Source organism: Argiope bruennichi, chromosome 2 (assembly GCF_947563725.1).
Source record: "Argiope bruennichi chromosome 2, qqArgBrue1.1, whole genome shotgun sequence".
NCBI classification, from domain to species: domain Eukaryota; kingdom Metazoa; phylum Arthropoda; class Arachnida; order Araneae; family Araneidae; genus Argiope; species Argiope bruennichi.
Genome location: NC_079152.1, coordinates 74,394,159 through 74,412,619, shown reverse-complemented (window position 1 = coordinate 74,412,619; position 18,461 = coordinate 74,394,159). Strand labels below are relative to the sequence as shown.

The 18,461-nt window shown below is 25.8% G+C and overlaps 1 long non-coding RNA gene across 1 annotated transcript; it reads left to right on the top strand.

Moving 5' to 3' along the window:
* LOC129962428 (uncharacterized) lies at nt 1-12,719 on the top strand. Its single transcript, XR_008783893.1, has 4 exons — nt 1-197; nt 2,195-2,475; nt 9,175-9,254; nt 11,871-12,719. It is a non-coding gene; the product is annotated as an uncharacterized LOC129962428 (long non-coding RNA).
* Nucleotides 12,720-18,461: the final 5,742 nt, after the last annotated feature.

Genomic DNA, 18,461 nt, shown 5'->3' with positions numbered 1-18,461 from the left:
GTCGTCTGCCTCTTGATCGACCAAGCACATAAGATTTCTAATAATGTTTCCGGAGCTCTGACGTCACATGACAGAGATACATTTTTTAGTTCTCATTGGTTATACAGTTTTTATTACATCTCAACTCAACATTAACACTCATTATTCCGAGATCAGTTCTTTCCGAGAATTTCTTTAGAACGCTTCGCCTCCAGAAGGTAAGTTTTTGAGTGCAGTTGAATTTTAAAGATCAGATCTGCAGACTTTTTTTATTTATTTATTTATCACGGTATGGCTTAGCTTAGAATTTCCTTGCTTTTTTTTAAAAAAAAATTTTTGGGATTATAATTTATGGATATGATTTGAATTTAATATTTTAATGGAAATAATTTTTCTCAAGGATCTCTTGTAAGAAGCAGAATAAAAGTGTGTTGCTTTTAAGCAATAAAAAAACACCAGCAACATAATTCCATGAATGACAATACATTTTTAAAAATTTTTATAGAAGCCTTTGAGAAACAAAAACAACCATCTGAATATGAATTTCTACAAGGGAAATTATTTTTATTTCAGAAAATATGATAAAGGAAATTCTTCGTTAGAAATAACCAGAGAGAGAGTTAAGTCAAATTGTTGCAAGTAAATAAAAGATTCTGTCTCTTTGGTATCAAATTATAACTTTTATATTGAGGTAAAAATCAAATTTTTACTTTACTTTTCTATGTGAAAATAAATTATATCTTGAAAATCTTTTGAAGATATCAGAAATAATAACCTTGCCGTATGGAGTCAAAAGTAATTCAGATTGATTGAAGCTCGTTTGAAAAATCTGAAAAGCAACCACGGAATAACTTCAATTTGTCTAGGATATTAATATTGTACTTTAGAAAGTTAATTTCGATGCTTTCAGAAATTTTTCTCAAGCTATTTTATAAGTGGAACAAAATTTATAGTTTATAATAATCTACAAAAAAAATTATTCAGATTTTCCAAAATCGTAAAACAAAAATCTCTACTTTTTTTTTAATGTTTCTCAAACTCTCAACTCTCTTTCGACATCTTTCTTTAACTGCTTTTGTTAAAGAAAAAAAAACTTCTTTAATTATAAGTAAGAAATGCGAGAAATGTGCATTTGAAATACCATATGGGAGCTGGACATAAAAACTAATGGTGTGTATTCACATATAGACACAATAAGATACGCTTAAAACTCGATTTTTCTTCCTCATATAAAGAAATTTAACTCAAAACACGGTTAATAGGATAAACAAATGCGAAAATCTAAGAAAGAATGCTAATAACTAGTTGAGTACAAATATTAATACATAATTTTACGTTTACTCAGAAGAGCCAGATCTAGTTCTTGAACTATCAAATCTCCCATATCACCTTACTCAACATCTCTATTAAGACTAAAGACGATTGCACGCACGCATGTGTGTTTGCGTTTTGGCCAATTATAGCTACCAAATTTGGTGCATATATTTCTTCGACGGCAGGAATGTGCACTTCGTAGAATTTCTTTAATTTTAATTAATTAAAAATTAAGCTATTTCGGCATTTTCTTGCTATAACTTCCGAAAATATTACTGTAGAAAAAAGAATTTTGCACAGTATCAAATTTAAAAAATTGTCTTTTTAATAATACCAATTTAATAGTCTTGCAAATTTTTCCTGAATTTTGGCAATTTAAACTAAAAAATGTGGCCTAATTTCTAACAATATATTACTTTATTACCTGAAATTCAAATCGTTTTCATTACACCATCCAAAATTTAATCACGTGAATTTCAACCAGTGTCGTAAGCTAAAGAAGGATTTTGTTTAATAGCTGAGGAGTTTACAAGATGAATTAAAAAGTGAAGCTAAAGTACGCGAAATTTAGTAGGAAAATGAATAGGATAATTGCGTTTTTAAAAGTACTATGGTGTTATAGCATTATCCCCATTAGAAAATTTCATGTACTCAATAAATAGAACTTAAGTAACACAAAATAACACGGCTTTAATGACTGAGAATTTGGCGGATATGAAGTTATATCTAAATGAATTATCTGAAACTAAATTTAATAAACTTTCCTGTGAACCAGCTGATCGCCAGAAGCGACAAGATATTAAATATTTATTCATGTATTTAAGCGTAACATTTTGCTTGTAATAAAATAAGATATTTTTTTTAAAAAATCTCATTTTATTGATGTTTGTTTCCTTTTCAGAACAGAGTCCAAGTCCTAAAGAGTATATATTTCTTCACAATGAAAGCCATTCATTTACTCACTCTATGCCTCTGTCTTGCAACTTTTCTACCTCATCAGACAGAAGCTTTTCTTTTCGGGTGCTCTGACGAAGTATGCAAAACTTTGGATTTCTTCAGTCCATTCTGTTGTATCCTACAAAAAAAGTGCTGTGACAAGGCATACGAAAACATCAAAACGAGTCAACCTCTGCCGCAATGCAATTCGAATGCAGCACCTGCACCTGCAGTTGCAAATCCAAGGTCAGTAATAAGAGTTGTTATTTTCCTTTGCCATTGCTTTCTATAATTAAAAAAATTATAATTAACTAGCCGCCTTTGGCGACTAGATGATTCCCTAAGACTAATACAACTAAAAATTCAAATTGAATATTTTGTGTAACTTTTTAAAAGTTTAAAAAAACTTTTTTAAATTTTAAATTTTGGTTCATGTGTAGCTTATACTAATTTGGAAACTTTACATCGTTCTGCTTATTTCATAATGAATTTCCCTAAATTTTTATCATCAACCCTAAAATTTGGATTTTTTAATTGGAAACGGAAGTGATTGAACTTCAGCTAATCAAATTATTAAATCTGAAGTTAACCATATTCACTAAAAATGCAAAGATAAGAGCAGAATTGTTCAGCATTATGTCTCTGTATATACTTCAAAGTATGTTTCATAACTTACTTAATATCTTAAATGATTATTCACTAGAAATATTTTTGATATAACAAAAAAATTTTAATGCATTGTAATAGGAAAACAATTTTCAGCTTAAAAGTGGGTAATATATATTTACAAAACCAATAATATTACAAAAAAGGGCGTCATTGTTTTTCACAAACTTTAGGAACATTTTTACCAGCTTTTTGTTTTGAGGCTAAACCTTAATTGCAAGTGCAAGAAAAATTTCAAAATATTATTAAAAGTAGCAGAGATCTATGCAGCACGGAAAAATGATCTTTATATTTTCATCAACAGCATTGAATAAAAATTCAGAAAAAAAATAATTGTAGAAACAGCGAAAAAGATTTGATAGACAAAAAAAAAAGACAAAAATAGACAAAAAAAATGTTCAATTAAATTAATATCATTGAGGAGATAATTTTGTACTGAAACTATTTTACTACTAAGATGACTGTCGTAAAATTCATTTTTGTATTATAATATTTTCAATAATTATTGAAGGAAGTATCAAAATTTCATTCAAACTTTAATTAATTAATATTTTAATGAAGATTTTAAAAAATCATTCCGAAATATACATTTTCAGCCATCAAAGTATATGCTCAAAACTTGCAAATTTGCTCAAGCAGCCTATGTTATAGAACTCTAATATACACATTTTCCTTTGTTATTAGCAGAGATAGAAAATTTTAAAAATAAGCATTATGGGATAAAATCTAAAGGGGGAAAAATTATAAAGAAAAGTTAAAATGAAAATAAAATGGAATTCATAAAAACGGAAAGCAGGAGCAAACAAATAACAAGAGCCAATAAATATAATTAATGCATAAAGTAAAATAAAAATAAGTATTAATCTATGAATTTTGTAGAATAAAAGCTAAAAGAAGCAATCGTAAAATAATGCGATGATACGTCAAAGACAGTGAAAAGATTAACAAACATGTCAGAATCGCTAGGTATTACATCACATCGACTTATCATTAAATATGATAAGTGAAAAGTCGTTGCTTTTTCTGATTCAGGTGGAAGCAAATGGTTATCAGATTACAAATTTTCGTACTTTTTTTCGTGGCAGTTATGATGTGAATAAATGAAAAGAAAAGGTTTCCTTAAATTTCGGAGATTTAGCCCAAAACATCATAATTTTATATATTACAGCCTTTATTCGCTTGTCCTATCTATATCTGGTTGACGATGGATATCGATCTTTACATAATGCAATTTAAAGAAAAAAAATACTCGAATTTTAAAACATGGAAATGGAAAATTTTGCTTTGAAATCATTGCCTAAAGAAAGCAAGTTATTTTATAACCATTTAAAAATTGGTAAAAGAATAATAATGGATAAAATTCCGTTAAAACAATTTAAAATATTGATGCAAATTATATTTCAAGTATTTTTAAAAATTTATTAAAACTAGAGAAAAACTGTACTGCAGCTAAATTAGTTTTCTCGAAAAAATAATTTTGTCCAGTTTTAAGATGATATAAATATCATTTTGCTTTACTATCATAGAAAAATGTAACAATTTTACGAACATTTTTAATGAATTTAATTAATTTAGATTTGAAAAAAAACTTTATATAAATGTCACATTCTTATCCCCAAAGTATATTTGACTAATTATTGTACCAAATTTGGTTGCTCCAAACCTAAAACTTTGCTCTATACAGCAATGAATTGTTTGTGTTATGCGCAACGTTTCCTATGTACTATTATGTTCACATTACGCAATTTATGGAAGGTATACATTTATAGAAAACATTATCGTGTTAAAAATGTTTTGATAAACCATACGTTGATGAACATATGTGCTGTTAACTGAAGTAACGGGGCTCTCTGGAGTGAAATCCAGGAACTCTCCGTTCAGATACGCAATCTAGTGTCTTGGATAGAGGATTGCCAAATATGTCAATAAAAAAAATAGATACAGTATCATTAGAGAGTCTCAATCAATAAAAAGGAAAAACAATTTTTTCTATCTCTCAGGCTAATTTATCTGCATAGCTAATTCTAGAGAGATCACATCGAGGCTTAACAGACAAAATCAATATCTTAACCTTCCAAATTTTTCAAAAGGAGGAAAATATTGAGCTTTTCTACGAATAATAATGAACATGGCACATTTGGTATGAACATAAATAAAAAAATTCATGATAGACCAATACAGAAAAATATCCTTCGGTAAATTCATAATCGTTTGCAGAATATCCATTTTTTTTAGTCCTTTTGTAAAAATTAGAAAATTAGAAAAAAACCGTTGTTGCTAGCGACGACGTATCACATATAGTAAAAATAAGAGAGATGAATATTATTTTTAAAACCAGACTTAATAAATAGAAAAAAATTGAAGGAGATTAGAATGTTTAATCCAAAATATTATAGTTCTAAGTTTTAACAAAGATAATGAGAGCAAAAAATATATACTTAATATCGTTGCAACAATAAACAAACGCAATTGTAAACTATGAAAAATATTGGAAAATATATTTAAAAATTTGTCCAAGATTTATTAAAAATGTATTACAGAAAAGTCTCAAAATTTATTTAAGATAAAGTTTATTGATGATAAAAGGGTTTTTTTTTAAATATCATATTGATAATGTTGAATTATGGCTCTCACAAGTTAACAAAAAAAGACGAATAATTAAAATATAAAAATTAAAGCGAGCATCATTATTTAAAAGCATGTAAAGAAATGCTCGGAAAGTTTTGATTTCTTTAAAAGAGTTTATTTTCCCATAATTCATTTTGACGAAATTTGATATGAAAATGTAACGATTTCATTAATCAGAGCTGATGATTGAAAATTTTAAAAATGTATTAGAAGAACTGCATTGAAGTTGAAACTCCTAGATGTAAAATAATTTAGATTCCATTTGTTTTTATTGCCTTCATCAGACTTAATTGTTTCAGCCATTGTATTATGTACCTAGCGATTTTTACACCACGTAATTTCGACGAAAGACCAGCTTAGAAATGTAATAAAAGCATAAGTGAAAACTTTACCTTGACGTCCAAAGAAAGCAAATTTTGTTATATCTTTAACATTGGCGAAAATTCGCAAATAATAGAATGAAATAAATATATTGAACATCAAATATCATCACGATAATAAAATAAATTACTATAATTTGTATTTAATACTAATTAAAAATTTATTAAAATTAGAGCATGAAAATTTTGCAAAAATAAAATCGACATCACAGAAAAACTATTTTTTTAATTTAAAAATAATCTAAATGTATTTGTTGAACACTAATGTCATCTGAAATTATTATTTTGAAAAACCCTTAACATTTCGATTAATTTTTTTTTATTAAAAATCCAATTTGAAATTTTGAAAAAATTATTTTCGTAGCAGTATTAAACGGAACAATAAAAAGTACCTAAATATATTTCTCAGCAAATTCGAGAAAATTTCTGTAATGATTGATCATTTTGGAAAAAATTTTATTTTCTTTTTCTTGTCAATTTAAAATGACTAAATTGACTAGAGTAAATTTATCTTTTTTTTAAATGCTAACTTTTAATTTAGATTTTAAAAATAAATTTTGTCCAGCTTTTTTTTAATACAAAGTATTTACATATAAGCAAAATTCGGGATAATCGGGATGAATAATTCAAGTTTCATACTTATCAGAAAATCTTTTTTTTTCTGGAAAAAACATTGTAAATTTGGATCAGTTAACAATTAGTTATTTCGAGATATCTGATTACTAAATAGTTAATTTAATAAAATATCTCTCTTTTAATGAAATTCATATTACCTAACTCTGCGACTCTACTGACCTCTATCCTTCTAAGCTTACACTCATTGATTCTTTTTAACCATCATATGCTTAAGTTTATATTTCAAATTTTTAAAAAATGGGGAGTCCTATCGTGAAAGCAAAGATATAACTGCAGCGATTTTGTGCTGCCAGAATCTTCAGTTTTCTTATTTATTAAAAGCTTCTATTTGTTTTTGAGAATATCAAAGATAAAATCACTTTTTTAAAAAGAGTGACTATGTTGCAAAACATTCCATTTCTTTTAACCTTTAACATTTAGTTTAAATCCATTTCTTTTTTCCCCCACAGTGCCAATTATTTTCTATAAAATTCTCTGCTAAGTTCAAAACAATTGTATTGTATTTAATTTAGAAACAATTTTTTTTATCTATAATTTATTTCAAAACATATGCTGGATCTGAGAATTAAGGAGGCATTTTAGTCGGGATTTTATATAAAATTTTTGAACAAAATTCGATATAATTTAAAATACGCATATGTTTATAAGGAGATACTATATATCACTAAATACATCAGTATGGTGAATTTAGGCATTTTGCGTCTCCAGGCCTATGAACATAGTGATGCCCATCTTTAAACATATAGTGAATTTAATTTCACATTTAAACAAATCTTAAATTTAATTAACATGTTAATGATTAATTTTATTATGATTGCATAAATTTATATATTTTTAGTTATTTTTTTATTTTGGATATCATAGGGTAATTAAAGTTATAGTTTCTCAAAAATTAATTAATGTATTTTTAACAACAAATAAAAGCATTAAATCACTGTGATAGATTATAGGAGAAAACGAATTTCAAATCAATACTATATTTAAAAGTTATCATTTCATAAAATAATCATTTGTTTAAATTTCATTTCAATTATCATATCACAACTTCTAATCCGTTTCGTAAAAATATTAATCCGTTCAAAACTCCGTAATCCGTTTAAAAAAGATTAACTATTAAATGAATAAGTAATATTCCAATCTAAAATAAATAAAAAAATAGTTTAATTTATTTAATGAAGATTTTATTAATTCAGGGTAAAAACGTAGTTTAGTCCTAATATTTTTAATGCATAAAATTTGTATTTAAAAAAATTATTTATTTGATAATATCCTTTAGGCTAATATCATTTTTAATTGACCTGTCTTCACCCCCCTTCTCAATCTAGCTGCCTTAAGCAACTGACTGTTCAGTCTGTCTAGTCGGAACCAGTTAATGAAAGTACTCATTTATTATTTATAGAATTCTAACAGCAACAAGTGTGTGTTCTAGAAGTAATACATAAGACTTCATTCGATTATTGGCAATATGTATACTTTCTGCCCCCTTTTATTGATCCATATTTCATTAATATGAAATATGAATTGAAAACGGTGTAGAAGCTATCTATATTTAGGAGACGTTGACGCGCTTACTTCATTCATATTCAATAGCTTATTTATCGCTTATTTTTTCCATTATAATATAAATTTTAACAGAAATTAAATTGAATGGAAAAGGAAATTTTCGCTGATATCTGTTAAATTATTTAAAAGTGGTAGAAGAAAACTTCGTTAAAATGTAAAATGAATTAAAGTTCAAAAATGAATGAAATGTATGCATAAATATAGTCTCTATTAGAATTTGTTATCAATAAATTAAAATACCCTTCAAATACTTTTGTTAATCGTTTTAAAAATTCTCAGAAATTCATTTTTTGGTTTCCATTGAAGAAATCTCAAATATTTCTGTTGATTTTTTTTTCTTTGTTTCTCTACGAAAATTATTATCAAATGTTTCTATTAAATTTTCTAATCGAAAAATGCTTTATTCTTATCTAAATTTAAAATTTTACATAAAAAAAATTATTCTATATAATATGTCCCACTAATTCATGAAATCGAAAATTTAAGAGATGGGAAATATTTTCTTGCTATTTTTTTTTCCTTGGAATACAGCGGAAATCCTCAAACACTTCAAAAAATTTGCAAATAATAATAATAACAATTCTTTAAAATTTTTGCTTTATACTTAGAAGAAACAATTTCATAGTCGCACTCATAAGTAAGACCTCAATGGTAAGCAACAGCGGGTTTCTTCTAAGTATTAGTGAATATTGCTTTAGGCAGTTCAATTGTTTTCTACAAGATGGCAACCCATATTGACATAAAAGTTGTAGTGATCCAAAGTAAACTATGACCAAAGTTCAACAAATTCCCATGTTTCAATTAACATTTTTGGTTAAAAATCCGCAATTATTAATAATTGCGCATGCCAATTAAGAATACCTTAAAAAATTCAATAATTCCCAAATGATGGCAAGATTTTTCATTCATAATCAATTTTAAAATGATTAGTTCACTATCAAAAGAACATGCCATATTGTTTCGGATATTAATCAGTTTTAAATGCTGTTTAGTTTATCTCATATTAATTCCATTTATGTTTGGTTGAAACTGACTAATTTTCCGTCATTGTAACTTCCGTTTCTATCCACAGCACTAACAGATTTTTTCCAAATCAAATACCTTGGCGATTCTATTGAATCCTGTAAGCCTGACTACAACATGCCAAATTAGGTACGACTGAAAGATTTTATTAATTCTGCATGTAAATTTTATCTTCATTAGAAAAATTAAGATAAACTACATTAATTCTGCAACATCCAAGTATTATAAATTGGCCAAAAATTTGATTTCCAGAAGTTCTTCAATAAATGCATTATTTTCGACTTTTTATTCGCCATTTACAGAATATCCTAATTATTTCTAAAGAAACCACTACAAAATTTTTATAAATCTGCCGTCTAATTGAAATTTCAGTTTGACATATAAAAATTCTTAGAGAAAAATCAAGAATTTTATAGAAGCTGTTCATAAAGCAGGATTAAAATGACGGTAGAATTGATCGACATCTTTTTTTTTTCAATATTAAATTACAGTTAAAAATAAATTTTAAAAAAATACAATTAAAAAGTCTCTTAAATTTTTGACTGATTTTTTCAAACAAATAAATTGTTATTTTTGAAAAAAGTGCAATAAAATTACGTTTTAAGTACATACTTATTATAATCTAAGTAAAATATTTAATGTGAAAATAGAAATGATTCTAAATGCATAAAATTATATCGGAAAAATATAATACCCAATATCAACCAAAATGAACTTCAAATACAACCAAACTCATTAAAAAAAAATTCAGATAAAATACAAGGTATATTAGTTTAACTATAACTTTGCCTGTATCTTTAGGTTGGAAACATTTATTTGCTATTATTCCTCAAATATTTCGTATAAAATTCATCCAGAGTAATTTTTTTTAATTTAAAGTAAAATTATCAAAATTAAAAAACTTAATGAAAACAAGAAAATTTATTTATGCAATAAGAAATGAGTTTCTTAGAACTTAAACCTATATTAAAGATATTTATTTCTGAGGTAATAAAAATAATTAGAAGATGTTTAAAATTTGATAAATAGATCAAGTGTTGGAAATCCTTAGCTTAACAAAAAATATATGTAAAAATAAAATATAACAAATATAGTTCTACAATATGGAACAAGACTAAATTTTGAAAAGCGGTTTTTTTTATATTTGAAATTATTGTAAATTTTTGACAGAATAATTTTGCTTTTGATTTCAAATAACTTCGGAAAATTTGTGTAAGAAAATATTGCCTGGAATAGATATTGAGTCTACTCTCAAGTAATTTTTTTTGCAGCTGTTTACAAACTTAGTAAATATTCCTCATAAAAATTTCACAGTACTGTTGCTACACAGGTGTTTCTGTGATATTGTATAGATGAAAAGAAATATAGTATAGAAGATATAGATGAATTTTTTCTTCTCAGAACTGAATTGATATTTACTATTGTATTAAAATTCATTTTGACTTCAAAAAGGAATTAATATTTTTGAATGATTCCTGTATTTCTTTATCAATTAAAAACCTTTTGGATAAAGATATAAAACAAATTTTAAACATAAAATGCCATATGAGCTGGGAATAAAAAGGGAACATTCTGAATTTTAAGACGTTCCAAGAAATCTCTTAAGGAAAACAAGTCTGATTATGATATTATCAGTCATAAGGGTGTTTTCAGACTATGAAAAAATGATAATGATAAAATGTCTACCAGTTTGATCGTTTCTACATTGAAAATTAGTGATGAAAAATATTGACAATAAATACAACATCACGAAGGGCTTTGATTTATTTTATATTACACTATGATTTAAAGTCAGTAGCAATACAAAGTATAACAAACTTTTTATGAAGGGGTTTAACTAATATAATCATTTGGGAATTTCACATAAAAATAATATGTGTTTTTGAAGCAGAAAAGCATTAAGAAAAAGGACATTAATAAAGCAAAGAAACTATTATAATTCTTATTTTAAAATACAGCACTCCATTCAACAAACAGCAATAAATCATTTTTTTTAATATGGTCCAACAGTCAGTGGCTATCAAACAAGTTTATAACAACAACTTTACTACCATGTTTACGAAAACTCAAGTTATGATTGCTGACCTTGTATCTTTTCTGCTTTTCAGGATTCTTTAAAATATATATTTTTTCCCACAAGAAAAGACCTTCGAATAACATCTGAAGATATTCAATCTTGTTTCTTTTATATTGAATGCCGTTCATAATATCAGCAAATAAAACTAAAGGAAATTCTGCAGAATTCTGAAAATTGGAGATTATATTCAGATTGCTCGAAATTCCTCCATTTTATGCAATGGATTTAGAAAAATAAGTACCATATTTCCACGCTTTTGTAAGCTATTCCAAATTTTGGATAATATCATGAAGATGTCGTAGAAATATTATTGGGTATTTTGTGCTAATATGGAAATTTCTACCATTTTTCGTTATTCAAAAATAACTTTCTTAACTTTTCCCTAAGCGGCCTATTGTTTAGAGGGTCAACTTTTATTTTTCAAAAGACATTTACAATCATTTTTTTACCTTTTTTCAAAAGTAGTATTTGAAAGATGACCTTTGATCATTATTTGTAATAAAAATATTCACATGGCTTATGTCCCCCATGGACCATTTGATCATTATTTTTAATTAATGTAATAATGACTTTTGACCATTATTTGTAATAAAATTATTTCCATGGATTATGTCTTCAATATTTTTAACTTTTGATTTTATATTGTTTTACATATCTTTTAATTTCAGATAGCGGCGATGTCATTTTCACGGAGCATTTTCTGACGTATTTTAATTCTTTATGTTGATGGTTATTTTCCCAAGTGTCATCTTCAAGTTTTGCCGTCTGAAGAACCGATTTACCTTTCACAACTCAGGATTCAGAAAAATCTATTTTTCTTTTCAGAACTTTTATTATATGGCTCATGAATTGTTAAAAATCGGATATGGATGCTTCTTCTTTGAATATTCCAGAAGAGCTTATCTTTCATAATAATTTTTATATATTTTACTCCCGTTAATATTTAATTTATAATTAGTAGAATTAAAAACAAAAATTTAATCTCAGATACATACAGTAAGTAAACTGAATATTGAGACAGTATATAAAAATAACTATTTTTATTTAATTAATAGAGCAAGGAAAGTAAAATGTTTCAAACTTTTGTTTTTGCATATTTTTTGGAAAATCATTTGCGGCATGTTAAGTCATTCTTTTTTATGACGTCACCTATTTGTAAACAGGAGACATTACAATCAATGTACAGAAGGTTATATTTATCCCACCTAGGTAAAATCTTTAACAACAATTTCATAAGAAGAGCTATTAACATTTTCAAAATAATATGAAGTCTGCTCTTACGTTTTCAATCAGAAGATTACATCTTCTAAAAAGATTCATATTAAATACTTTAGTAGGATTACATCCTCTAAAAAGATTAATACTAAATACTTTAATAGAATTACATCTTCTAAAAGTATTAATGTTAAGTACTTTAACAGAATTACATTCTCTAAAAAGATTCATATTAAATACTTTAGTAGGATTACATCCTCTAAAAAGATTAATATTAAATACTTTAATAGAATTACATCTTCTAAAAGTATTAATGTTAAGTACTTTAACAGAATTACATTCTCTAAAAAGATTCACATTAAATACTTTAGTAGGATTACATCCTCTAAAAAGATTAATATTAAATACTTTAATAGAATTACATCTTCTAAAAGTATTAATGTTAAGTACTTTAACAGAATTACATTCTCTAAAAAGATTCATATTAAATACTTTAGCAGGATTACATCCTCTAAAAAGATTAATATTAAATACTTTAATAGAATTACATCTTCTAAAAGTATTAATGTTAAGTACTTTAACAGAATTACATTCTCTAAAAAGATTCATATTAAATACTTTAGAAGGATTACATCCTCTAAAAAGATTAATATTAAATACTTTAATAGAATTACATCTTCTAAAAGTATTAATGTTAAGTACTTTAACAGAATTACATTCTCTAAAAAGATTCATATTAAATACTTTAGTAGGATTACATCCTCTAAAAAGATTAATATTAAATACTTTAATAGAATTACATCTTCTAAAAGTATTAATGTTAAGTACTTTAACAGAATTACATTCTCTAAAAAGATTCATATTAAATACTTTAGCAGGATTACATCCTCTAAAAAGATTAATATTAAATACTTTAATAGAATTACATCTTCTAAAAGTATTAATGTTAAGTACTTTAACAGAATTACATTCTCTAAAAAGATTCATATTAAATACTTTAGTAGGATTACATCCTCTAAAAAGATTAATATTAAATACTTTAATAGAATTACATCTTCTAAAAGTATTAATGTTAAGTACTTTAACAGAATTACATTCTCTAAAAAGATTCATATTAAATACTTTAGTAGGATTACATCCTCTAAAAAGATTAATATTAAATACTTTAATAGAATTACATCTTCTAAAAGTATTAATGTTAAGTACTTTAACAGAATTACATTCTCTAAAAAGATTAATATTAAATACTTTAGCAGGATTACATCCTCTAAAAAGATTAATACTAAATACTTTAGCAGAATTAGTTCAAGGGAACACAGAATTCATTTCTTCGTGCAACAATGCAAAGCAGTAATAAGCAAACACTCGAACATATAATTTTATATTAAAGCAGCTTTGATATTTCGATGCTACAAAAAATTCAACATTCATCTAGCTTATTGCATATATATGAATGAGATATCTTTCATTCTTAAAATATTTATTGTAGTTGAATTTTCTTATCATATCACAACATCTCGTGATTTTGCAATTTCTGTCTCGGTCTCCAGATTTTTGATAAAAAGAATACTTTTTTTATTTTTAGCACATTAATAAATGCGTTTTTATAAACAAGTTTCAAATTTTGTACTTTTAAACTGTTAATATTTTTTAACATCGTGTATAAAATGTATAAAAACATGTCATTTATTAACATTAAAGAAATCCAATAAAATTGTTTAAAATACTCAGTCCTCAAAATTCTTATATGGAATCATTTTTCTAATTTTCACTTCATATCACCAGGTTATTAAAAGCACAAATTAGGAAATTGAAAGAAAGTTGGGAAACCTATATTTTATTGTATATAGCCATTTCTTTTAACAAATATAAAATAACAACAGATTATATATTAAATAATTCAAGTAAAACTTATTTAATATATTATAAATCTATAAAACATCAATGCAATTTAAATTGTAATTTAATAAAACTAATGAACACGGATGTTTCTAACCTGAATAAATGAATATTAAACAATTTTAATATTTAAAAAAGGAATTTCTGATATATGGTTAAGAATATTTATTGTTACAAAAAATCTTGTAACAATAAATATACAAAATAATTCAACAGTAAAATAATTATTCTTGGCGTTACAGCATTAACTGCATGATGCATAATGGATTAAATATAGTCGGCAAACGTGAACCACCCTAATTTAACATTTTATACGTGATCACGAAATCCTCCACTGTAAATATAAATAGATTTTTTAATATTCCATGCACAATAATGATTAAAAAAGTTTAAATTTCATTTACCGAATACATTGGAACTAACAGTTTTTTTAACAAATATACTTATTTTATTTAAATAAAAATTGGTTAATTTATTACAATATTGCATATCTTCATCAAATTTCCAAGAGCCACATATTTTTTCTGATACCATTCAAATTTTTATAAAAATTTAAGGAACACAAAGGCTTTGAAAATAAATATTAATATAAGAAAGGAAAAATAATCATATTTATTTTAAGTAATGTTATTAATAAGTCCAAAATTCTGAATTAGATCTTGATTTGAGGTTACAGCTTTCTAATAAAGTTTGATGGATAAAAAGAATCTCTTCAAATTATATAATCATACAGTCGAGCCGCTATGTATACATTTAAAAAAAAACAATTCAAAAATTCGAAAAACATTCAATCGATTTTATATCAGTTGTAAATATAATAAGTCCTTGTATTGAAAACCAGTACTTTTTTTACTACATTTACAAGTTGTTGTCAATAGTTTATATAATTTTTTGCTTGTATTTGATATGAATTAATAAAATTTTAATTAAATCTTGGAGTTTCTCTGTGATTTTTTTTCAAAGTATGCATTTTTGCAAACCTTTGGCAGTTCAGTTTTTTTTCAAGTAAAGTATATTTAGGAGAATTTCAAGTTAAAATAGTTTAAGTATATCAATTTATTTTTCTTATGCTTCAAAGATCTATTTTTAAAAATTCAATTAAAAACAATTTGTTAATTAACTATATAAATGTTATTTATTTTATTTTTGGTATATTTTAATAAAAATACTTCAATGCCAAATGATTTTTGTACTTTTTCATTATTTTTAAATGACTAAACTCAGAAATATTGATATAAATTCAATGTTATGTGATGTAACATAACATATTTTAGCACTCAAAATGTAGGATGTTCACAAAGTCTTGCACTGATAAGGAAAATTTATTTTTAAAAAACTATTACAGATATAGACATATTTCTTTTCTTTTTTTTCCCTATCCTTATTTAAAACAATTCTTTTTTTTATGCACAGCATTAACACATTTCAACATATGCCCCTTTAATAATTCTGAGAATATTTAGATGATATTCAATTTCACACCAATTATTCGTCAGCTTGTCTGTTATTACCGATAATATCGCATTCATTATTCCTTCCTTTAACGTGGCCATATTGGAAACTAGTGTTGCAAAATGTTTGCAATACGGTCCCTAATTGTGTCCATATGCATTTTTAAACCCTTTTTGCAAGTTAATCGTTGTTTACTGTCATGAAACCACAGAACGCACTAAATCTTTTCTTTCATAGATGCCATTTTAAGCTACCGATGTTAGCTCCACTTACTTTGGCTATTACTGCACTAGCAGAAAAGAAATGTTTGAAATAAGGACGAAATTAAAAAAGAAGTACGTCTATATCTGAAACAGTTTTTTTAATAAATTTCCTATATTAAGACTATGTGTACACCCTGGAATTTACAAAATTTGAAATTCATTTCCTATTACTTTTTTTTTATTGTTAATAAGAAAACTGTATAACAGAGAAAAAAAATGGGAATAAAATAAAGCGTGTTTTAGTTTGGAAAGAAAAAAGTAATATTGTTAAAGAAAAAGAGACTAATTTGGGGGCGACGGAATATTTTTTTTTTATTTATTTATTTTATAGTTAGTTTTTCTATAAGATGAACTATTAATTGATAAAGTAAAAAAAATTTCGTTTAAATGCCAAAACTGGTTACGAAAATCCTTAAAAGCAAAAATGGTAGTCTTTTTATTTTATCAAAATGCCAAAATAGAAGCTTCGCATATGTTTGTTAGTGATGAATTTCTAATACTATGCTATATATTTAAGTTAGCTAATTGTTTTCTATAATAAAATAAATAGAAAACTTGACACCAAAATAGAGAAAAAATAAGAATTTTATTAATTTTTGTCGTTAAATTACTATGAAATAATTTTCAGAGTGATATATATATTACTTAAAAAGGAGATTATGTACACATATAAATTTTAAACTGAATGATTGTATGAGTCTGAATATAGAAGCTAAATATTCCTATTAGAAAAATATCGTTTTTGGTTATTTAGAAATTGTGCCTAAACGTGGAACAGAAAACCAAACCGCCACATTTCAGGCCGTGCAAAAAAAAATCTACAATTTTCAACATATTAACAATTTTCAATACATTAACAATATTTTTCCTATTTAACAATATTCATCAAATAGCAAAAAAATATTACAATAATTTTAAAATAGTGCTACAATGAAACAATAACTTTTTTTTTCAAACGGCAATTGCCAGATGCGAAACCAAAGAGAGTACAAAATTTTGTGAATAGCGGAAAAAAAAAAAAAAAAAACGAATAAATCTGAGGAGTATTACCTATTAAAATTTTCTTTGTGGTTAATCAAGTAAAGACAAGCATGGAATAAAAGAAACATCGTTGCCTGTAGGACGCACAATCATTTTTAGCATGCAAGGAATATCTAATTTCTCTTACTCATTACTCATAGTACTATTATGAGGAAGAGAAAGGAAAGTAAAACATATTGTAGAGCAAGCCAATGTGAAGAGGCTCGGTTTCGGATATTTTGTGCCATTACAATGTATTCGTTATCTCTACGAACCCATAACTTGTAAGAACTGTATCTTCATTTTATATTAATCGCCTTTAACGATCATTTGATTAGCCAAAAATATTGGTTGTTTTTAATTTTCATTAAAATTTTTGTACATAAATTTGATGCTTAAGATTATCTCAAAATAATATCCTTAAGCATCAAATTGTAAAGAACGAAATGAATCGTCCTAATGGAATCTAATACCATGACATCATTAAAAGAGTAAATAGGAAAATCTATTTATTTGATGACATCTTACACGGTAAGTAATTACATATTCCCCGTTTCTCATGTGGACTAGGCAGATAATAAACAGAACCTCTTTTTTAACTTTCATTAACAGAAGAAAATTATAATATCTAAAATTACTTCCATTCCATTGCAACAATAAAGTAAATGCAAAAAAAAAAAAAAAAAAAATGTTTAGATTCAGAAAAAATTGCATCACAAACCATTAACAGATAGCTTTTCAAAATTAAAAAAAGCTATAAAAGATTTTATATCTAATAATATTTTTGAAAATACGGGAAAGCGCCAACATCTCGCTTACTTTTTTAATAATTAAAATTCTAATTAAATTTCAAAAAAAAAAAACTCTACGAAGTGCATTTTCCTACCTTAAAAGTATCTATATACCAGACTTAGTCAAGTGGCAACATGCACATGCATTTTCCTCTATTACTTGTAGATAGACATTCGTTATGTAAGCTTGTCCGCATACGTTGAATGTAAGCGCGAGAGAGTAAGTTTAGCACACATTTGTAAACAGGATGTTGCTTGCATATAAATGTGCATATTTTACGGCGTTTTTATATTCATCTATTTCGCTGTGGCACTCTATATTTAGACGGCTTTATGAATTTAAGATATAGAGTGATCAAGAACAGAAGGTGTTCGGAGCCTTGTGTGTTATGTACTGAACGAAATATAACAAAATTTGGCCACCGTACACTTTAAAGTATGCGGTTACGATTTACCAAGAAAAAAAAATTAGTACCAAAAGATCGACAAGGGAAATCTTGGCGCTGCGATCGAAAACTTAATTAAGTAATTTGCTTATACGGGTACTTGGTGACATGACATTGAAAATAAAAGGAAGGGTTGCGGAAATTTATGTCACTCTGCAAGAATTCGCTCGTCG